A 24,675-nucleotide genomic window follows, 5' to 3' on the forward strand; every position below is an offset into this window, starting at 1 on the left:
AAGGCTTATAGAGTTTGGATCACAAAACATGCAAAAAACTTGGCAAAACTGAAATCTGTACTGATTGTCGAGAAATTGAGTCTCACTTGAGAATCTTGTCCAAATTAAGTTTTAACTTGATTCATAGGCTCAAAAGAGATCATAAAAAGACTGTATAGGGAAAAAGTTGAAAAAAGTTGTCATTTTAGGTCAAAAGTTAATAAGCGTGATTATTAACTTTTGGCTCAAAACTTTGTGAAGGCTCATGAAGTTTGGATCACAAAATAGACCAAAACCTTGATAAAAACTGAAATCTGTACTGAATGTTGATAACTTGAGTGTGACTTGGTAAATCTTGTTCAAATTCAGTGAAACATGACTCATAGGTTTATATTGATGTGTTAAACAAGTTTACATGCTCAGTTGACAAAAAATTACCAAAAGTAAATAATCGCGATTATTTACTTTTGGAAAAAAAATCTCAAAAAACAACCAGTAGTAAATTATCGCCATTATTTAGTTTTGCTCCAGAATTGAAAAATTTTGCACAATTGAGTATACCACAGGGTCAAGCACATCAAGTAGACTCCACAAATCAAATTTGGATCACAAAATTGAGACTTAAGCCAGATTCTTGGAATCAGAGTCTGTGGACACTAAACAAATCATAACTTGGACAAATCTGGATCAAACTCAACCAAACTTGTCCAAAGACCACAACAAGGTAATCACTTGGCAAAACAAGCCTAAAAAGTGTAGAAACTGAGGAAAGTAAATAATCGGGATTATTTACTTTTGAGCCCCAGAAACAAGATTTTGGACTTTTGAGCTTGTACAGTGCTAGAACAACATAATACAAGGCCACTGGTCAATTTTGGGTTCCATCGGATCCAAATTGGTACCTCTTAACTCAGTTTCAAGTTGCAGATTAGTCCTTTAGCTCCTTGTAAGGGTAGAATTTGGAAATCTCAATTGTTGACTCACTTAGCTCAGATTAAAGAACCAGGTTGCAGACAAAGTATTGGGAGCTTGACAAGAGCTGAATTCAAGTCAAGTGGAAAAAAAGGATAATAATCTAATCTGCAGGTTAGGTTATTCAAGGCCTAGATTTTCATCATTTCAAAGGCTGTAATCAATTCTGACACTTTCGAGGTAGAGTTAATCAACTCTTATGAGTCTAAGAGAAATCAACTGCCAAAAGTACTTTGGCAAAAGCAGTCTTATCAAACTTGAGAAGAATTGTTTTTACTAATCAATACCAAAGTCTGCTAGGAGACAGTTTTTAGAGAACCACTCGACATGGACTCATATTGAGCTGAGAGTTCAAGTACAACAGAGCAAGCTAGTAGCAATGGCAACATCAGTTCAAGTGCAAACGAGCGAATTTTACAGTTTTATGGCTACAATGGAGATAAAGTCTTATATGTAGATTCCGAAGGCCATAGATACTTGATGAGCAGCAAAAGCAACACAAAAGCCAAGATCTTATTGATCATAGTAAAGTCGGATTCAGAGAACTCCCAGATTTTCACTGACTTCAGTGGAGCCAGGTATTGCAAGCTCAAAGACGAAGTGCAGATAGAAGTGCAAAAAATCAACCCGAGTGTTTATTGAGAAATATGTGCAAGCCAGCAAAACATACATTTAGTGCATATGCAATCAGGGTCATTGTACATGGATTACAATGGTCATATCTATAGTCAAGAGCCAGTAATGGAAGACCCAAAAAATCCGCCAATAGAAGCCAGTCTAATTGGAGAACCAAACCAAAGACGGTACAAGATCTAGATAATGCAATCTATGGCTTGATGCTCAGTGTTTTGAAAAAAGATGCCGACAACCTGGCTAGCATAGAAGGAGAAACTTCTCAACTAGAGCTTGACATGACAGAGCCAGTTGGAATACCACCAGTTATGGCATTGCTCAGGTTGTGGACAAAAAGGTGGATATTTTTATGAAGATTGTCCAAGAAATCCAGACAAAAGGGACACATCAACTGCCAACAAGCAAGGTACATAGAAAATTGGAAATGAGAATCTTGATGTAAGTGCATTTAACTTGTCACTTTTAATGCAATCAGATGAATCTGCATTAAAATTAGAAGCAACAGTGAAAGCATTGCAAGTTCAAAATCAACATAAAGATGCACAGGCACATGAAAAGATTAAAATTGATTCTTTGAACAACAAATTCTTGCATGAATTTAGTCAAGGTGTTGAGATATCACCAAAGGTTGAAAAGACTGTTAGGTTTGCTAGTGATTTTGCATCCACTGCCACAAGTATGCAATCATTCACGAGTCTATAAGACACATCAAACAGAATGATGTTAGCTTTGTATGGTACCCATAATTCATATGCACACTATGTGGACCAAAAAGGACAGCTGTACAAAAAGGATCAACCAGTGTTTGAACGGCCCACATACCAGCTCATAGAAGTGCGTCTAGTGATAGATCAAAAAGCATGGTTCATTTCAGAGGAAAGAATCTATTACAGCCCATCCTCTCTAGAGTTGAAGGATATTACCCGAGTGAACTCTGAAATTTGTTCAAAGCCAAACTCTCCTTCATCGGAAATCAAGCTTCGATGTTGTGACCAAACGAGCATATACTTTGACCAAAACAGTCATAGATATAGACGAGAGTCTAGCATCTATGATACCTTGGGTCCTGAAACCACAAAAGCTCATATCATAGGAGACCCATGGGATAGACAATATCAGGGCAAAGATAATGCTATCTACAGCTTAACTTGGGGAATAATTTGTCATGTTTCAAGGAGATACATAGGAAACTATGCAAATGGTTTACAGATGCCAAACATCAACAGTGCTACACAAAGTGTACCTTCACTATCCCAAAAGGTGAGACTCAACTAGAGCCAAACAATTTTGAGCTCTCACAATGAACCAGGCTATAGTGATCACCCTAGGAAGGGGGGAGCTGCAAATTCATCAAGCTCAGCTCTAGTACCATAAAATGCTACACCAGTTAGAAGCCCAAGAACTTCTAGCCAGCAGACCCTTTCAAAGCAAAAACCATTGGAAGATCATATGGTTGTTGAAAGTTTTCCATTGACCCAGATCCCATCAAAATCTACAAAAAAATTCTTCTATGAAGATCATCAGGGACAAAAGTTTCAGTTGACCTCCACAAGTCAAAGTAAGAAACCGACAAATCCCATAGTGTTCAAGCAATTGCATGAGACCAAGCTCGCATATGCATATCGCGATGCAAATGGAAATGATTCTCAGCAGGTTCATGACCTTGTACAAGCCCCTACAGATGCTAAACCTGAAGTCAAGGACTATCTGAAGATGATGCAAAGCCTCATGCTACCAGAACAAGTGATAAAAAAGACAAAATCAATGAAAGCTAAAGTCCAAGAGTCCACACAAAGGTCACCAACAAAATATCCTTCGAAGAGACAGACTCTGCCAGAAAGTACAATGGATCGTCTAAGATCAAAAGTTACTCAAATGCAGGCACACAATGCTCAACAATTACAAGAAAAATGTGTGGTATTACAACAAAACGAGCCAACATCAATGGAATCAGGTGATCAAGACAAAGCCAATGTAGAAAAAGTTCAATCCACGGACACTGCCACAACAAAAGCACTAAATACAGAAAAAGATTTCAAGACGATCAAATGCAACATTGTTGGTGAAAACAAAGAAAATATGTCAAAAGAAGTAAAGCTAAATTTTCAGCTAGACAAGAACCTCATGTCCTTTCGCACTTGGAAAAGATGCGGACAACCACAACTGGAAGATGCGTCTGAATTTGTGAGCATATCTGGAGACAGACGAGAAAAATGCTGGGGAATCGTCTCCGCCACCATTGAAGTAAGTTCACAGATCATCAAATCTCAAATCCACGTGATCACAACAAAGAATATGCCAGAAGAAAAAATAATGGGAATGCCAATGGCCCAAAAGGTCCTAGAGATACAGAGTTCAATGAAGATCCAGTCTTCACAAACAACAAAGAAGGAAGACCAAGCCTGGTCACCCACGGACGACAGCACAAAGTCCTCAACCACATTTTAAATGGAGACTCATGCCAAAGCAAAGCTTATTGAAGATGATTCATCTCCATCAATCAAAACTTCAGAAGAGTTTAAAGAAAATCAGGAAATAGCAAGTGCAAATCAAACAGAGCAAAGAGCAACCACGATAGCTATGGAGCACAAAATTCCACCAAAGCTAGAAGGAACAAAGATCAAAATTATAGATAGAGGTAAGGCCAAAGTGGACCCTCCACCTATTAGCAAAGAAGGTGTGAAAGCATATGCCTCTACATCAAAGAGCCCTCATGGATCAGCTTCTTCAAGCAAGTTAGGCTTTCAAAACTTCAAGTCAATTGCTGGCCCAACTGAAACCTCAATGGAGACACCCGAAAAAGCAAAGGTATATCAGCCAAAGTACTCAAGAAAGCAAATAAAAGTCAAGCAAGTGTTCGTTCTGAGCAGTTTAGTCAAAGTCAATGATCCGATTTGGGTTAAAGACGGGAAATCAACACATAAAGACAAACACATGGGATGGATAGCATCACATTGGAGCTTAAAGGAATAGGTTTCTATGAAGGTAACAGACACATATTGGTGCCAAAACCGCAGGTTAGGGCATATGAAGTAACTTCAAGTCCCTCCCAGGAAAGAAGGCCCACAAGGTATCAACCTCGACAATATCCTAGAATACCTAAGAAGCAGGTATACAACAGAACAACATCGAAAGAGGCTAAAGTTTACCACAACTTTCAAAAGGATACAGAGAAAAGACGGATCTCAAAGCGTCTTCCCCTTGGACAAGGATTTTTCACAAGGTATACAAAGATTTGGCTAGCAGTCAACCACAAGACAACTGCAACTACACCAGACCTGCATGAAGATCTCAAGAACTTGACAAAACCTCGAGCAAAGCAAAATCAACAAAGGAGATACAAAGGTCATCAAGAGATTTGGATTCCTAAGTCTTCCAATGCTCCTAGTCAAAAGCTAGATGTCGATAGCCAATAGAGACCTACAACAACATCAAAGACTCCTATCAACATGCCTACTTGGAGAATCAAACGGATAATGAAGTCTTCACAGTCAAAGAAGGACAATCCCACCAACACGAATGTAGATTCAAAGAAGATAAAACAGGTATGGCAAAAGATACCTTCAATGCCAACATGGTCCTTCACTAATCCTCTTTTTGAGGATTCAAGCTTAAAAAGTCAAGTCGCCAGGGTGCAAAAAATACTCTTTGGCATAGTCAGAGTCGGGCTACTGAGCCATAAAATGAGCAAAGCATTAGTCCCAAATCTTCAAGTCATATTAAACTCTGTGCTAAGAGTCGTAGTTATTAGGCTTATGCTCAAGCTGGAAGAGTTGAGCATATCTAAGTCATGTCGCTCATGCTGGATGAGATGAGATGAGCACAAGAGTCGAAGTCTATTAACTTAAAATTGGTGGAGTGTAGTAGAGTCCAACACTCATGCATAGTGCATAGTGAGATGAGAGCACATATGCTCGTCAACGAAAACCATTCTTAAAGGGGTACCAGCTTGAAAAGCCATGTCATATGCTTTTATAGCTACATCATCTTTCTGAAGAATCCTCAAAATCTTTCTTGTACAACATATTGTTTCCCATGCATTTTTGTGTATGCATAAATAGGATGTCCCATCATTGAACATATGCATTAGACACTCTTTTTTGCTTCCATCTATGCACCTTGAGTGGACTACAACAGGCAAACCAATATTCCATCATGCTACCCTTTCATATTTGCTACCTTTTTAATTCCATATCTATCAACAAATAATCCCTTGACTACTTTATTAATATTTCCCATGCTAATAAGTACTCCAATAATGCGCGTATACCAAAGGCACTTTTTCCCCACTGGGTTTTTTCCTTTTGGTCATCCAGGTATAAGACCCTAATTTACAACCTCATCATTCTACTTCCCTTGTACATAGTTTTCATAAATAAATAGCAACCTATCATGATGCTATTACAACGGACAAATGCAACATCATCTCTCAAAATCGACTACTCGGAGCAATGAAGATGTTGCAGCAAATTGAACCTCATCAACAAATCCAACGACAAAATGAAGATCAACCTATCAACAACCAATCAAAACCTTCCATAGCCTCCAAGGACACTTTTTCAACAGCGCCCAAGGAGGACACTAAAATAGGAAGGGGGACTGAGTCAACGTCAGTTAACAGAAGCTGCTAAAGACTGAAGACGTACGGATGCACATCGAAGATCAAAGTGAAGAAGCAGTAAAGATTGGAGTTACACATTTTCCATATTTTCCCAAAATGGTAATGTATTGTAAATTCCTGATTTATTTCAAGCCATTGTAATATTTTAATGTGTTATGGGCTCAATGGGAGTTCCAAGTTGTAAAGAACAGGTCAGTTACTGTACCTAGGTTGCAGATACAATAAGTGTGGAGTCTTAAAGGTCTTGGGCGCCAGACATTACACATTTTAGACATTGGCTAAGGTATAGAAGCCAACTTTGTAAAGTTTTGATTAAGTTTTTGGATAAGAAACACACAACGTGAGCTAACGGCGCTCACTTCTCTCCTTCTCGTGCTTCCTACTCCCTCTCCGATTGTCACATTGCAAATGCGTTTGTTGCATTGCAACCGCAGGTAAGAGCCCTACGCATTGATGTAAGCAGTTCACAGTATTTCGTAGCTTTTAGCGTCACCGACCCGCGGCCTGATTTCATCATAACTAGGAATTTACACTTTCAAATAAAAAACTAAGCCTAGGCAGGGTGTTGGGGCATCATTGCTAAGCATTTAGATGCATTCTGGGTCGAAAACGATTAGGTCAAAAATCCACTACTGTTAATAATTGTGATTTTGGAACTTGACCTAAAGTGGGGTTTGAGACCATAAGCATGTGTGCTTATGTCTTATAAACTTGTCCTAGAAGTTTTGCTACGTTTGGATGTCATTTGATGCTGTAACGGATGTGATTTGCTTACCGATGAGCGATTGGCTTTTGGTGATTTCAGTCACTTGAGTGTACCTCGAGTTAGATGCGAATTGTTAGTTGTTTTCCGAGAGATTGACAACCTCTTGTAGCCTCTATGCACTAGTCGAGTCAGCTTCGTCCCATGGTTTGACAAATTAATTGTGGTTCTCGGTAATGCTACAATAAGATAGGTTGGTGAGGCTAGACATGTGTCCCACAAAATGTCAATGCTGTAGAAGTTCAAAGAGGGTGACATTGAAGCAAATGGCATCAAACATGGTCGGGGAAAAGGTAAGGAAAAGGAAGGAGTAACATCACAAAGTGACCATGGACGAGGAAAGAAAGCAAAGGAAACCAAGGAAGCCAAGAGGACCCGGTGCCCCATCAACCTTCAAGACTTTCCTCTTGGACATGGTATGGATCCCTACAACCTTATGGAGGACATGAGATGTAAGGGTCTATGCATATCATGGCCTCAATTTCTTGCATTATGTCCACAAGTTAGGAGGGAGTCAACAAAGGCAGTTAGCACTAGCATAAGGACGAAAGAAAATGTTCCTGTTGTTAAAATTGCACATGCCCAAATGAATGAGGATATCCTGGTTACAAGGTTTCTTCCAAAGGCATTGAGGTGGATCCAGCAAAGGCAAAAGCTCTCATTGAGCTACCATCACCAAAGAGTCTTAAGGAGGAAATTTCATTTGTTCAAAAGGTGAAGTACATGTCACGCTTCATTCATTTGGCATCGGAGTTACTTCACCCCCTCCAAAAGTTGACACAACATGTAGAGTTTGCATGGTCTAATGAGCTTGAAGAGTACGTTTCTTGTTTTAAGATGGTTTTGGCAGAACTACCGATGCTCATGTCTCCACGTTGGGAGTTTACATTCTTTGTTAGCTCAAGTGTGGGTAAGGAGACATTGGGTACATTATTGTTGCAACAAGATCCTCATAGCACTAGGATGCAGCCTGTCTACTTTGCTAGCCGGGTCACGAATGCACTTAAAAAGGATTACACAGAAGCAGAATCTATGATGCTTTCTCTTGTCTTTGTAGTGAGGAAGTTTAGATCCTACCTCCTGCCAAAGCCCTTTATCATAATCACTGCTGAAAACTTGTTTCCTTGGGTGTCATCTCAAATGACACTAAGTCCTAGGATTTCAAAATGGATCATGGAATTGCAAGAGTTCCAATACTCTTTCAGAGTAGAAGAAAGTGTGTGTGCACAATTAGCAGGGATTCTCATCTATAGAGTGCATGACAGGGACATCAAGGTGCCTAAGGTGAAAACCCTACTCTTACCACCACCGAGGCATTTACCTAATGCATTCACCTTATTCTTTGATGGAGCATTTAAGAAGGCTATAGGAAAAGCAGGGGGAGGTCTTGTGTTGCTTGATTCAAATGGTGAGGTTGTTATGAAAGATCATGTGAATTTGCCCGGTTCCACGAGCAACAATGAAGCACAATACAACATACTAATCCATGGTTTGCAGATGTGTGTTACTCAAAGATACGTCGTCTCATGGTAAAAGGGGATGCAGTTCTCATTGTGAAGCAAATTCTAGGTATTTGGGCTTGTAAGAATGAAAGGCTAAGGCAAAAGGTTCATGCCATCCGTAGACTCTTCAATCAATTTGAAGAAATGTAATTGTATCATATTCCTAGGAAACAAAATGAAGATGCTGATTTGCTTGCCCAAAAAGCAGCTGCATGTGTTGAGAGTGAAGTGCAGGTCATCATGGCAGCAGCAGTGATAAAGCAACCAAGGTACCAGGGGATGGAGTCATTGGCTCCCATTGTGAGCTACATTTTAGAGGGCCAGTTTCCAGAGGGCTTCACAAAGGCTCAAAAGAGGAGGTCATTAAGAAGGAGAGTTTGTATTTGTTTTTGGAAGGTGCCCTCTACCAAAGAGGAAAATATCAAGTTTGCAGGAGAATACCGACAACCAAGGAGATTCCAACCATTCTTGAAGGTTTGCATGAGGAAATGTGTGGTGGTCATTTTGCACAGGAACTCACTGCGAAAAAGATTTTTCTTGCTGGGTATGTTTGGCCAAGCTTGCACATTGATGTTCAACATTGGTGTAAAAGCTGCCACAATTGTCAGATTAATGGAAACAAGCGCCTGTTGGATGGTCCATGTCAGGTAGTCCTTGCAAATGGTAAGTTTGAAAAATGGGGCATTGATGCTATGGGTCCATTGCCTAGGACTAAAAATGGAAAATTGTATATCTTGGTGGCCATAGACTACATGACTAGGTGGGTAAAAGCTCAAAGTGTGGCAAGAGTCAATGCTAGGACAATTAGCAAGTTTGTGACTTCATGCAAAGGTGGCACAAGGAAAAGAAGGAGCATGGGAAGATCGTCTTCTCACCCTAGCAAAACTAGAATGGAAATGGGAGGCGGCTTATGAGTGCTATAAAAGAAAGGCTACGCAAATAAAGGACAAGCTCGAAAAAAAGGTGAAAGACAAAGGGATCAAGGAAGGAGATTTGGTGCTAAGGTACGATAATTGCCTTGACAATCGCTTTGATGTGAAGTTCAATACTAGATGGCAGGGTCCCTACATTGTAAAGAAGGCCTACTACTCACGCTAGTATCAACTCATGGATTTGGATGGCAAGGAGCACCCCAAGAAGCTGAATGGGTATCGACTAAAGACCTACTTAAGTCACGTTCTACCAGAGGATCTACAAGAGCATCAAACAGCTACAATACCATCCATGTAAGTCTTTGAGCTTGGCACTACAAGATGAAGATTCAAGTGAGGCACCGAATATCACAAAGGATGGAAAAACACTCTCATTGGAAGATATGTCTTTTGATGGTACATGAACGTACCATCATCTGGGGAGGGGGGGGGGCGGGGGGAGGGAGCTAAATGATATCCGTTTTTTCAGCTCTCATAAAATCTTTAGAGAAGCCACTTCACCTCACAAAAACACCATAGCATAATGACCAGGCTCGCTTTTTCATTGTAAATAGAGTGTGTGAGATTAGGGTTTTTATCACATTTTTTTATTAAATCATTGAGCGAGTCATTGGGCTAGGAGACAAAAAATGAATTTATAATATTACGGTCCTCTTTACATGTATATATTATCCATCAAATAAAGGACCTAAGTATAAAGGTTTTTTTTATTTTTTTGTATTTATGTAAATATATATTTCTAGGTGGGCTTTATCAGGCCTAAGTATGCTAGCTTCCATTGCGTGTCATTCCTTATACATGTTTTACTATCATTCTATCCCTTAAGCTCTACTCACACAAGCCTTGAAAAACTTTGTGTGACTTCACCGTAAAAATTTACCAATCACCTTATCGACTCCATCATATTTTTTCATTCCTCCTAGATAAATATTCACAAGTACATAGGTTTCATCTTCAAATAAATTCCATAAATCACTCAAACTAGAGAATAATTGAGGGTCCCTTCCCTCATGATTTTTCTCCTTCTATTTTTTCAAATATATATTTTTAGTTGCCACCATGCATCCCATGTGTCCATTTCTTCATAAGATCCATGACTAGCTAGCATATCTTCTTGACCCACAAATATATATCATATCTGGGACTTATCCTATACCATACATGTGTGCAAGCTCCTTGGCAAAATTAGGTCACGGTTGATGTACGGGGGGACTCACTTGGAAGCTACAACGGAAAAAGAATCAAATAGTGGCCCACTTCAAGCCTCATGAGGTGCTGCATGGAAAAAATTTTGCTCAAATTTTGGCACCCTCTTCTACTCTGAATCTGAGGATATGGCCAAAAGAGAAAATGTAGCTCATAAGCTAAATTACTTTTCATAAAGTTTTCAGAATTTTTGGAGTTAAGGGCGATTTTACATAACTTCCTCTCCGATTTCATCTATCACCCTAATTTTCAATACCTTCTTAAGGCATTTTACCATTGTCATGCACCTTGTGTGCACCTCATTTTAATCATAATCACTAACCTACTAACACTAACCCTAATGACAAAACCACCTCACCTCAAAGAAGTAAGGATATGTAGTGGTAGAACTCTCTTTCTCCCTCGTTTTTTCCTCTTCTTTTTCATTCACCATCATTAATAATGCTCTCTCTCTTTAGTCCACATGCATGTGACTCAAGGAGATAAGAAAAATGCAAAAAATTCTAAGCTCAATTTGTTAGTGTGTAATTCAAATTAGCCATAATCCAAATAAGTGATCTCCAACCTATAAATAGACCCCTTCCCTTCATTGTAAACACACATAGATAGAATTCCAGCACTAGAGGCGTGAGGAGAGACTTGGTTGTAGACACTATAGTGTGAGATTCACACTTTAGTGCACTATAGCATTGATGCTACAATTTTTAAGTGAGAGAGTGTGAGAGTTTCACATCTCAAGCCACCATTGTACCTATCCTTACAGCCATCAATAAATTTGAGGTCTTGGTGCTCCAAAGGCGTGATTTTGTCTCCAATTCATATTCCATCCGGTTGTGCAATGCCAATCAAAGATTTGAGGTGATGTGTATGCCGCAATTTCTTAGTTAAGCTTGTGAGATTAAGTTTTTTGGGTGCTTTTTATTTCCTAATACTAGTTCATTGTAAGAAGTTTGAGTGGTAAGAGGTCTCCTGCAACCTAAGATGATGTGTGTGTTGGCAAAGTGTTGAGCACGTGTTGGTGTATTCTCCATGCAGGCTCTTTGACAGTGTAGCAAGGTGTTCTTTCACCTCGCGAATTGCAAGACAATTGTTTGAGCAACCTCACTCTCCATCTCTCTCCGTTCTCTCAATGGCTCGTTCTCTCCTCCTTCTATAGAAAATTGTTGCTTGTTTGTGTGTGTTTTGTGTGTCTCCCTTAAGTCCAAGGGCGCTCTCTAGTATCCTAGTTCGCATCCATAACTAGGTGGTGCCCTTTTTAAGTTGGGTTTGTCTAGGGATTTTGCTTGGTTGTGTTTGTGTTGTGCCCTAGCTTCATTGAGCAGCACGGGAGCCGTGAAGGGTGTCTAGAGGCCTCTCTTCTTGTTGCCCGCCTCCGACCGCCTCACTGTCTAAGAGAAGTATCAACAAATATGGCGATCAATGTAACGAACAAGTAAGCAAAACCGCTCAAATGATGCCAAAATACCAGCTCTAATCCAAGAACACTATGTGGTAATCGATGAAACTATCATCAACAATCTCCCTCCTGAAGAGATTACCACATATATGTCAAATGACATAATCCAGTGAGCAAACACTCTCACAATGTGATGCCAAAACACTATGGCAAAGCAACCACTGAGTGCCAAATGCAATCAAAACACGATTGCAAACCATGAGCATAAACAAATAAAGTCACAAGAAAGATCCGACAGAGTTTCGGCAGTATTTGGATATCTAACCATAATAACCATACATGCCATAAACATGCTCAAAACCATGAGCAAACCATGTGAAAAATCTGCACTCAAGCATACATGAGCTACCCAAAGTCTCAACTCCCTAAACTTGGAAAAGAATCCTGCAATCCAAAACACAAAGTGCATCAACCGCGCTCTATAAGCGAAGCATATAAATAGTAGCATAAACTTGGATGAAAACCAACCAAAATATGACACAAATTGATGCTCAATACAGCTGAAAATCAGCCCACATATGCCATTGCAAGGCGAAGAATATCATCCGCCGAAAAGCGCACATCATGTGTATCAAAGAGCATCCAAATCAGCTGAAAATTCAGCTCACAATCATGTTAAATATGCTTGCAAAACTCTCTGCAAATCCGTGCACCACACTTTTTGAAATCTGCTCAATCGCATAAGTCAATGCACATAACCTATGATAAATCCACTCTCAAACCTGAGAGTCCACAAGAATGTATACATCCACAAAGTGTTCTCAACGTATGCACATAAATGTGTTGAAAATATCAACCCACACTCTCTTCACTGAGAGCAAAGCATCAATGCGCAAAACAACAGAATGAAAAAAGCTCAATTCGAGCTTTTCGAATGTAGAAAATCACCACAATAGGCACACATAATCTTCAACTTTCCGAATACCCTTCAGTTTGTCAATCCAAATCTTCCAAACCATTCAAAATTTGCAGAAACTTCCTTTTGCAAAATTATAGAACATGCAAAAACGGTTGGGAACAAAGGGAATGGACCTGAAATGTGTTGTTTTTACAGGTCGAAATAGATCTGTAAAAATCTACACCTGTGTACCCTAGACATGCATGCAGTCTGAGTGACGTATCTCAAAATTGGTAAAGATTTTGAGAAAATTTTCTTCTGCAAAGTTGAAGAGGACGAAAAGCGGTCCCCAATGGCGGGAATCGACTTGAATGAAGATGTTTTGGTAGGCCAAAACAGATCTGCAAAAACATGCTGCAATTTTTGTTGCTTCTCCGCTTGCCTCTCCGCAGAGCTCCAAGGGTGCTCCCAATCCTTGAGCTCTAATACCAGTTGAAGTGCGCAAGAGGGAGCATGTGAGAGTGTGTGCAACAATGGAGAAGAGAGAATAAGAGGAGACCTTGTGTTTGAAGGGGCTAAAACTCACTCTCTACATGTGAGCCCCCTTATTCGATTATGTACATAATGAATAAGTATAGTGGGCGGGCACCTGCCCTAACCGGCCACATGGGGATTTACCCCAACAACCTTCACTTGAAGGGGGCTCATAGCCATGTCTACTAAGGAATTTAGAGCTATCGTATGTACCCTGCATACCATCATGGCTTGGCTAATACCGACCTCCAAGAAAATATCAGGTAAACATGCCACCAAGTTTTCCCAAGTTCGTATGCTACTAGCATATTTCAGACTTTGGAAGTTGACATGCAAGATGACTTGGAATGAATCCTTGATTCACTTAGTCATTTTTAAGAGGTGAGATAGAACGCAGCTTGAGTGCCCATAGCTAACAAGGGCTCCTATTAACACACAAATCTCAAAAAGCAAAGAAAGTGGAAATTGTTGATCTTGCATAGAGAAACGACCTTACCAAATCATGCAGCTTATTGAGATGCATGAGATTGCCCAATCTTCAAATCGTAGCATCTTGTGGCATGGTTATGCTTTCAATGTACTTCATGTAATTATTTTGCATGCACACTAGCAAGCTATAATGGATGCATCCAATGCATGGAGCCGTGCTCCTGGAATCCTTGTTTTTCCCCTCCATTTGATAGCACGAATAGGACATATCAAAGAGATATTGGCCGACGTAATACACACGTCGATTCTTGATAATCCCTATACGGAGCCTTGTTTCTTAGTTAAAATTGATGTATCATGGTATAGCTTATGGCAGTGTCATATTAAACAGAGTTAAAAAGAAATTAACCTTGCTAACTCTTGACCTTGTTGAGTAATATAACGGATTAAAAACTTAGAAACATCTATAGTAATTGCAAAAACAAAGCATACCTGGGTTACCCAATATTGCTGGCATTTACCCGTGAAACCCCCTTGGATCTATTTTGCCAACAATGAGTTGAGCATGACGTTTTTTACTGCATCGGACTTAGTATCAACAACCTTGCCTAGAGCCATGCTCGCTGCATGTTGTGGAGGTAATGTCCAATTGGAGCCCTTTGGCCCCAAGGTTTTAAGCCCTATTCCTAGCTGAAAAGCATTATGTTCTCCCTCTACTTGAAAGGAGCTCTGAAAGTGGTTGAATTTCCTTGAAATCCACAACCACTTAATACACAATCCATGCAGGTAAATGGAATTGGCTAAGTTCAATAACAGCCTTGCTGTAACAACAATCAAGACATGCTCGATAAACTCTGACATACCCCTTGGGTGGCAATCATTGCACAAGTCGAAATTCACAACCCTAAACAACATGCATATATAACATGAGTACTTGGACACTTGTTGGATGCACCAATATCATACGCCAAAGGTTCTTCAATCGATACAAAATTACATCGGGAATCCTTGACTACACTATCTCTTGGATAGTCGTACATGCATGTGGAAAGAATTCCACCCGATTGTATCCTACATAGTCTTCAAATCCATCCCAAAATCTTGATGCTTATCTTGGTTGGATAACACGTTCTTTGGAAACTCCTTGCAAACTTATGACCATTCCTTGGTCAATTTTCCTTGTCTTTCGATGAGAAGATGCTTGTAATTTTTGTGTTCTACTGGTCATCGGAACCTTGCCGACTTTGACTTTGAAACTGATAACTGAGCGAAGCGTCAACACTTTTCATGCATAATATCCTGCTACGGTAGACACAGTGTAATACCTAATGTCCTACTGCAGACTGTGATAGATGTAGTGTAAAAGGCCTGCATCTTGCATGTGATCATCATGCTAAGAAAACACATCATGTCTATGGGAATTAACCCTTGGATCATTAATGCTATCCTAATAAGCAAATAATCACAAAGTGGAATGACCCTGATTACATTATATTCTTCATTAATTATTCTTTATGTTGTTTATGCCCTCAAGGCTCACATGCCTTTTCTTTCTTGTCACATATTAAAGTACATGATCCATCCCACAAGGATAATTGATGAGGGGTACTCCTCTTGATTCTCTCTCTCTCTCTCTCTCTCTCTCTCTTTTTGGAAAAAAAAAGAGAAATGAACAACCCTAGGAAAAATAGGAATATTTTTGTTAAAATTTTGTGTACATACTATGTCTACCCAATTTTCGTGTACATACTATGGTGCAACAAGCTTGTCTACCCAACTTTGAGACAACTAAGATCACATACTCGATCTCAGAGAGTTGGGTTTTCAATGAAAAGGGAACGCACCTTCACTTTCACCGTCGCCTTCTCAACCTAGTTAGACACGGTAAATGAACAGTGGCATCCCACAAACGTGAGAGAAAATGGGTCAAGAAAACCTCTCTCATCCATCCCTCTAGACCCTTGATGCATCTATGAGTGTAGCATATTGGTGTGGAGAGAACAAAGGCTCTGACAATGATCACATGATAACCATTTTTCCGTTAAATCATCCACAAAAAATATAGTAGTTGAGAATTTATTCAAAGATTTTTAGTGCAAGGACCATGCACATTTGACCAATACGCTCAATGTTGTAAAAGAGACATAGCAATGGAGAACATGGGTTTGTAAATGAGAGAGAAATACATATAGTGTTATATCTTGCAATTGAGTGGGATGAATGGGCAGAAAAGCAACACGAACCATTGGCTTAATTCATTCACCGCGATGCAGGACAAGGTGTCGACGAGGAGTCTCATTGACTATGCAGTCTATGCCCCCAAGAAGTTTGCAAGTCTTACATCCTACTTTAGTGGTCACATTAGAGATCGCTTTCCCCACATTTTCAACCATGAGCTCTTCCTGCATACATTTCTCTCCCAACTGGAATGTGGACTTTTAATTGCGATGCAATTGTTTGAGCATTGACAATTGCTCATAAACTTCACGTATGATATGTTGCTTTTGTCTCTTAGGACCTTCAAGGATGACTCCCTCTCCCTCCCTCTCTCTCTCTCTCTCTCTCTCTCTCTCTCTCTTTCCTTCCCTTCGACCCCCAACGCTGTTCAATCAAGGCTCGAGAAACATTTTTTGTGGATCCGGCTTTGGAACCTTTTCACCCGCATATGAGCATGCTAACTCTAAATCTGAGAGGGATAATCACACTAAAAATCTCATATTATAACTTAAAAATTCCATAATTTGAACCGGCTTGAAAATCTTCTTGCCCAAATTTGAGCCGGCCATTTTTCATTTTGAACAGGCTTTGGATAATGTGAACCTATCTTTTTTCGAGCCTTGCGCCCAATGTCTCGAGTTCAAAACTCATCTATGAGGTCGAGGTCTCTTGAGAATGGTCGTTAAAATTCCTCTCTCTCTCTCTCTCTCTCTCTCGTATATGTATGTGTGTGTGCGTGTGTGAGTGAGAGAGAGAGGAAGAAGAAGAGAGCTTTAACATCGTAGGAAACTATCCCAAGAGTCCTTAAAGATCTAGCCGACTAGGAGTTGAACTCAAGACCTGTTAGTCAAGAGGGAAATGGCATAACCAATGGACATATTTGTTTCACAGTTTCAATAGTCACATGTAAATGTCACCCATGACATTAATTAGGATGCCTTCATGAGACCTTCATTACCTTTGGATTTTCATCACATGCACGCAGTAGCTCATTAATTTATTGCTCGTCACAACAATCTTTTAGGAATTACCCAGACTTATAATGCCAATCCAATTATAGAAGAGTTCTGTTTACAATTGTGTAAATGCAGATTGGTACATGCGCTCACCTCAATGATGAAAGTCGTGATAGATTTATCACCTAATCATCAGTGTAATCACAAGAAGTTTTAGACAAATTCTCACAATAATTCCCACATTGTAACTTACCTCAACATCATGAGCTTTTGTGAGGGAGGCATGGCATACCTAGCTAGGTATGCAGTGCCTCCCGAGCAAAAGCTCACGATGTTATGCATTGCATGAAAAACACTGAAAAAGACTCCGTTTTCCTACATGAGAAAATTTCTTGTGAATATTGGGTTACCCTCTACCATGCTTAATTATATGCTAATCTTGTGGGTTACCCTTTACATGCTTAATTACATGATAATCTTGTGGGCTCTTCTTCATTAGGCTTGTTTTACTCATTTTAATTACATGAGCTGCTGCCCCCTAACTTCTTATCCATGGATTTGAGGCCCTACTCATCTTGACTGATGCAAAGAAGGCATAGTCTCACTTGACAATAATCACAAGAAGATTTAGAAATTTTCTCATGTAGGAAAACGGAGTCTTTTCAGTGTTTTTTATACAATGCATAACATCATGAGCTTCTGTTCAAGAGGCACCGCATACGTAGCTAGATACGATTGGGGATAGGGGACCGTTGGCCCGGTCGATACCTAGCTACGTATGCGGTGCCTCCCTCACAAAAGCTCGTTATGTTGAGGTAAGTCACAATGTGGGAATTATTGTGAGAATTTGTCCAAAACTTATTGTGAATATGGTCTCAATATATATGGACTCCAATTAGGGCAATGCATCAAAAAGTCACACATGTTGTTTTCAAAGCAAACTTGTACAACCACAAATGTTGTTTTTCAGCTCCCATAATTTCAAGTCAAGCATGATTGTTTGAAATATCAGAAGGTTAGAGCCGAGTCGCGCCAGAGAGTGGTGCGGCCTCGTCACTATATGGCACGACTCTAGCCAGGGGGGATCTAAGGCCCAAATTTGGCAACGCGAGGAGGCTTTAATCTCGACCGTCGGATCATGTAGTGAACTAGAGGTGAACAACTCGGGGCAAAAATGGCACCCCAAGTTCACTCCTAGTTCAACCCCCCCCCCCGTTCACCCGCCTCGGGGGGTGTGGGTCGAACCTGAGACGTCTCGGTTGCCACACGAATGCCCTACCACCACGCTAGCGCGCGACACTGTTCATGTTGGCATGGCACATGATCATATCCTAGTTTAGGCGCCCCTAATTCACTCCCAGTTCACCCACCCCTAGCTTACCCGCCCCTAGTTCACCCTCAGTTCACCCACCCCCAGTTCACCCCTAAGTCACAATGGCCTACATCAGAGGATGTGAGGGAGTGTGGTGTGACCCACAACTAAGTGTCCCTCTTCATATTGGACTACATATACTTAAGAGTCAAGACAATGCGTAGTTAATGTCCCTCTTATACGACAATGGAAAAATCGGTATGTCATCATCGACTTCCCATGTGGCACTAATCGACATGCTTTATCCAATGCCCCACAATTGCTCCCAAGAGTACCACACTTTACCTTGGCCAAAAAGCAATGAAGGATTACAAATTAGGAGTAAATCTCAACCCCAAGCCACTAGCAAGATAGTAATGGAAACTTTAGACTTAGGAGCTAGCCAATAATGAAAGATACCAAGGTAAGTCCAATATCCATAAGAATCATAGTCTTAGGATCCGCCTATTACAAAACATTCAAAAATTAGCCAAGAAATTCTGCCATAGTCATGATACTCTTTGGTTCAAATCACACTTATCTCTCTAAATTGATATCCATGTCCATGCAACTGATGGATATACATACACCAAGAGACTCACTTTTGCTGATAAATTATCTCAAAAGATGATCATGATGGAAAGGTGTTGTGTACCCCTGCAAACACTCTTCTTGTAGTAGGAAGACGATGGCTGTGAAAGGGAAGAGAACGAAAACAAACGTCGATGCTTCCCACTTTCAAAAAGCTTATCATTCTCTGAACTCCCATAGCTTTGAAAAAGTCTTGCATGTCCAAAAATCGAGAACAACGGTGCAACTGTAATTTGTTCTGTTCTGTGCAATGCCAGAACTTTCCATCATCTGACCAAATTACATTTGGCCCTTGTCTACCAAACCTCCGTGACTACATGTATTGGATACATTAGCAAAAATGATTGTATCCGGGGACACGCCCTCCTATATATTACATGCATTGAAAATAGTCCAAAGCTTCCTTGGAGAGCCCTCCTCGTTTATAAGTGACACGGGGTGTCACTCGAGGGATCGACGACGACGAGCGCGATCGGCAGAGCGGGGAGCTTTAGGCCGTTGAGATCCAACGGTGGGATGCACTCGGGCCGTTGATCCCTCGAGTGCACCCCGTGTGCTTTATCGACGAGGGAGAGCCCTTGCTGGTCATGTCCTTGTATCATAAGTGCGACCCACTTAGAGAGAAACCCAACTCTCTCTGCATTTGCTGAAAACAAGCAGCTTCTTTGTCCTACCCTATTAAGCATATCTTGCAATCAATGCACTCAAAGAGAACCTTCTATACACAGAAAGATCATCAACTTTCAAGAGCTTGACGTTGTGCTTCAAATTTTGCTTGATCAAAGCACAATTTTTTTTTCCGTCACACCAGAGGAGGTGCTTATCCCTTCCAAATATTAGCCATGAAACATGGTCGGGCAATTCACAAGAAGTTTTGGACAAATTCTCACAATAATTCCCACATTGTGACTTACCTCAACATCATGAGCTTCTGTGAGCGAGGCTACCGCTGGCCCCCAATCGTACCTAGCTAGGTATGTGGTGCCTCTCGAGCAGAAGCTCATGATGTTATGTATTGTATGAAAAACATTGAAAAAGACTCCGTTTTCCTACATGAGAATATTTATAAATCTTCAGAAGCTCATGATGTTATGCATTGTATGAAAAGACTCGGTTTCCCTACATGAGAATATTTATAAATCTTCTTGTGCAAGGGCCACGGGTGAGCACAAGGTGTCCCTCTAGAGATGACCCAGCGACGGATTTGAACCCATAATAGCTTGAGAGTCCAAAGCCTTACCATTAGACCAATTCTTTAAGGAGTAATTGGCAAGTACAGTGTTTGTTTCAACAGCCCTCATGAACATGTCATCGTCTTCCATAATGCAAAATGCTGCCTTGAATGTGCCCTTGATTCGCATCCTTAAAACAGAAGAGAGCCCGACATTTTGCATTATGTAAAAACCTGCATGCTTCGTATTCACTGTTTCAGCTTTCAATTTGGTGCTCGCAAGAATTTCCAGAGATGCGTGCAAATCAACATCTGATCGGGGAAAAAATAATCAAAGAGGAAGTTCTCGACCATGATTTGGGCTTGCGTTTCGAAACGCAAGCTCCAAGGGCTGCAGGTTTCAATCACACATCTTTTCTTCATGCCCATGCAAATTTGCCAATTAATTTGCTTCATCCTAGGGAGTAGGAGCAAGAGGGCAAGTTGCACCCTCACCTCATGACAAAGATACTGAATGAGCAGTGTGCGAGTAGGAGGACCATGTCACTGATTGACACCTCCTTTTGGGAGGTGGGATCAATGGCTCATGATTGTCAGTTGATCGTGACCGATGAATTGCCTAAGGAATGCAAAAGATTCCCACCTTTTTGGATCTAGGGCTTCAACCCGTTGTCGTGTTGTTGTGCATTTAAAGGGGGAAACTCAAAGAAGATACAATTGTTGGCAATTGTTATTGGATTATTGTGGCTTATATGTATGTCATATGTTGATTATTTATGACAAAGATGGTATACTTTAGAGGGCAATAAGTGCTTGAGGTGTGTGCAGACCGGAATGCCATCTCTTGCAATGCATTGAAAGCGGGGTATGCTGGTAGACCTGCGCTCGATACTATCGTGGTCGAGATCTATACCTAATGTGGTGATTTGACGGTGCTTTTTTGGCAATATAATTGAGCTCCACATCTATGCTTTGATTAATATGAAAGCCAAATGTTAGGTCTAGCAATACCTTAGTTGATATGTATGCCACATAATATTGCACTTGGCAAGGCTTTCGTAGATATAAAGTTGAGCTCGGCACTGGGTTGGTCGATATTTGGGTCAAATATGGTGCATTGACAATGCGTTGACATATATTGTGGGGTGTGGTCGTGTAGGTAGAGTTAGTGTGGTCGGACATGTTATGGTTGTAACTACTTGATGGTAATATAAGGAGGTGCACTCTCACGAAAGAGGCACGTTCATTTAGTCTCAATCTTCCTCTACATTTGGGTACACCACATTGGTGGAGTTGAGGGGCACTTTCTTATTTCTTATTTCGAGGAGAGTTTCTTGGAAGTTCGACATGCAGTTCATGTTAGAGCCCGACTAGCTAGGAGGAGGTGCACTCTATTCATCTTCCCTCGATTAGGGTTGAGCGGATCTTGCTCCACGTTGCTGCACATCGAGGGACAAGGCCATAGCCATCGCTTCCTTGTAGTTTACATTATGGAAAGCCGAGGCCGTCTCCCTCCTCCTCTTTTGGCTCCGCTGTGGTCGTGGCCACAACAATAGCGTCACTGGGCAGATGACCAAGAGAAACGCAAGCAGTTGCCATGGCAAATGCGAAGGCAGGACGGTGAAGCACACTGAACTTCTGATGGCGGTGCCTTTTGCTGTCAAGAAGAAAAATTCTCCTCCAGCTCGTGTGCCCTCGCCTCGCTCACACCATCCGGTCAGAGACAGATTTGGCAAATGACGAAGAGCAGCGTGTCTGGGATTCAGCATTAGAAGGGGACTTTGAGAAGCTGTCTGGAAAAGATGAGCTCTTGAAGGAAGAAGGGGATCCTCATGCTAACGCTACAAGAGATCTGATGTACAGAATACTTTCAAAGAACGCCTTTTCAACATGGTACCTCAGACCCATTTTTGCGCATCGAGCATTATTCTGCATTTCTTGCTTCTATTGGACCTGTGAAGTCCGTTCTGCCTTCCCGAGCACACCAAACTGCAGCACCACCTGAAGGTATTGGAGTTGGTGTAAATGGTGATACAAAACCACAGCTTGAAGCTCAACAGTAATCAGAATTGTCAGAGATTATGTTACGATGGTTCTACACATATTTTCTTGCCAAGGAGACAGAAGTATTGCGGCCTGCATTGTTGTATAGGTTCTTATTGTTTTGGTCATGTTTATCTTTAGAGGCTAGTGTTTTTCAATAATCAACACCACACCCACACCAAACCTTGAAGTGGATTGGAGATTGTATGTCGCAGTCATTCCTCGTCTAGCAATTCGCATTGGGATATCGACCTAGTGTGTGCGTATGTCGAGAGATTTTCTTGTCGAGTCCTCATTTTGTTCTTTCTCGTCTTGTCCATTACATCAGGATAGCAACCTGATGTTTGCATAAGCGAGATGTCGAGTTTCATGCCTTGATGATGTTCGGCATGATGTCGAGTCTAGTCCCTAAGATCAGTCCCAACCTCTAAGCCGTTGTATGGTCACTCCCCTCGGATGAGGCGTTGGAGTTGATCCCTTTGTGTCAAGTTTTTCCTCAGTCCAAAATTGTAAAAAAGATGTCCATCTTTTTTCTCCCTAAGGGGGGAGGTGTGGGGTGTGGTCGTGTAGGTAGAGTCCGGCCACCTAGTGTGGTCGGACATGTTATGGTTGTAACTACTTGATGGTAATATAAGGAGGTGCACTCTCACGGAAGAGGCATGCTCATTTAGTCTCAATCTTGCTCTACATTTGGGTACACCACAAAATATATATATATATATATATATATACACACACACACACACACACACCCTAAATGTGGTGCCCTTACAAAAGCACATGAAGTTATTGATGAGCTTTTAGTGCAAAATGTCGTCTATTGGAATCTGTTGATTGTTGGATATGCGCAGGCTGACTGTGGCAAAGAAGCTTTGGCTCTTTAACCAAATGTGAAGGGGAGGAGCTTCTCCAAATGCAACCAATGGATTGTATCTTGAAGCCTTGCATTGACCGCTCACCAACCATTGGTCGTCCATGAAGCCATGGAATTGTGGCCGCTTGGAGGAGGGTTGCCCAAGGGAAGGGTGGTTTATGGCCGCCCACTTAATAAAAATAAGGTTTAAAGTGTGAAGAGGGGGGGAGTAAGGCAAGGGATGGCACTGAGCAACGAACGACGTAGAGAGGGGGAGAGAAGTGCTCGTAGCAGCCAGTACAGGTCTCAAACGACGACGACCAAAAAGAAGTGCGTCCCAGTTCGGTCTAGATTCCACACAATTTGGTGCAGCTCGCCCTACTCGCATGCCACATCACCTAGGGGCTTCCCACCCCTTGTCACAACGCCGTGACAACCAAAAAGGAAGAGGGAGGGAGGGAGGGAGAGAGGGAGGGATTGGAAGCAAAGTTTTCCAAGAAATATATAGCTGTTGGACGGGAAGCAACTCACACACCCACGAAGTGCATGCAAACACTACCTAGATCAACATAATGTCAATCGAGGACACAGATGACACGATAGGCACACGGAGGAAATCTCTTTAGCTTGTCAGGCTGAGACCATCCTACACATACAACACTCTGGAAGGCCAACTAAACCACAATCAAGAACCTCACTGCTCTCAACTACACCACCTAGCCACATACACACATACAAAAGGTAACTCACCTAATCATGCCAGATTCGTACGAAACTTAAGGAACACCATCCCCTCACTAGGATACACCTGTCCCTAAGCTTCTACACTCAAAACCCTCACTCTAAACCCATCTGTGAAAAACGCGTAGGATGACAAAGTAGAAATTTGAAAGTGTCCGAAACTGAAATTTATGAGTACCTATGCGTAGCTTATGTCGCCACGATTCTATAGACTACTAGCACGCAGAAAACAGACATCGTTTGATACACTTACGGCCACAAATAGCTCGTAGATGCGTCGGCGTGTGCGCTTCTTCTCGCGTGGAATGCTTAGCATTGTCGCGTAGCTCTCCTCGAGTCTACAGCAATGGTGCAGTCGGATCTCCAATGCGTTGAGCGAGCCGGGCGTAGCGAGAGGATGAAGCTCACGCTCACTCTCTTTCTCTCTCACACATAGTAGGCGGCAGCGCTAAGTTTTGATTATGATAAAAGTCTTCCTTTTACAAAATGACCTAAGTACCTTATATACTAAGGCTACCTTAGGTTTAACCAAAAATGGGGTTGAAAGGGTCAAATGGCTTTGTATTTACAATCTGGAAGTGCCATTGCACCCCGGCTTCTGAAACTAGAATAACTACTCATTACAAATGACGTTTATAGCCATAATCCACAGCATTTCATAACTCGCAAAAGATAAGACTTTGGTACGAAACTTGAGTTATGTTGTGTTGTTGACCCAGCGGTCAACATTCCCCCCTTCCGCGTTCATGTCGTCCCCGACATGACCTGATTGTCGATGGCGATGTGGTCTTTTCTGTCGTTTTGTTGTTGGAAAGAAAGTATAGACTATAGCCTTTGCAGTAGCTTGTCTTGTTCGTCCAATCCGATGTACATAGTCTTCACATGAT

Source organism: Adiantum capillus-veneris, chromosome 4 (assembly GCF_014529385.1).
Source record: "Adiantum capillus-veneris isolate H3 chromosome 4, ASM1452938v2, whole genome shotgun sequence".
Lineage (NCBI taxonomy): Eukaryota > Viridiplantae > Streptophyta > Polypodiopsida > Polypodiales > Pteridaceae > Adiantum > Adiantum capillus-veneris.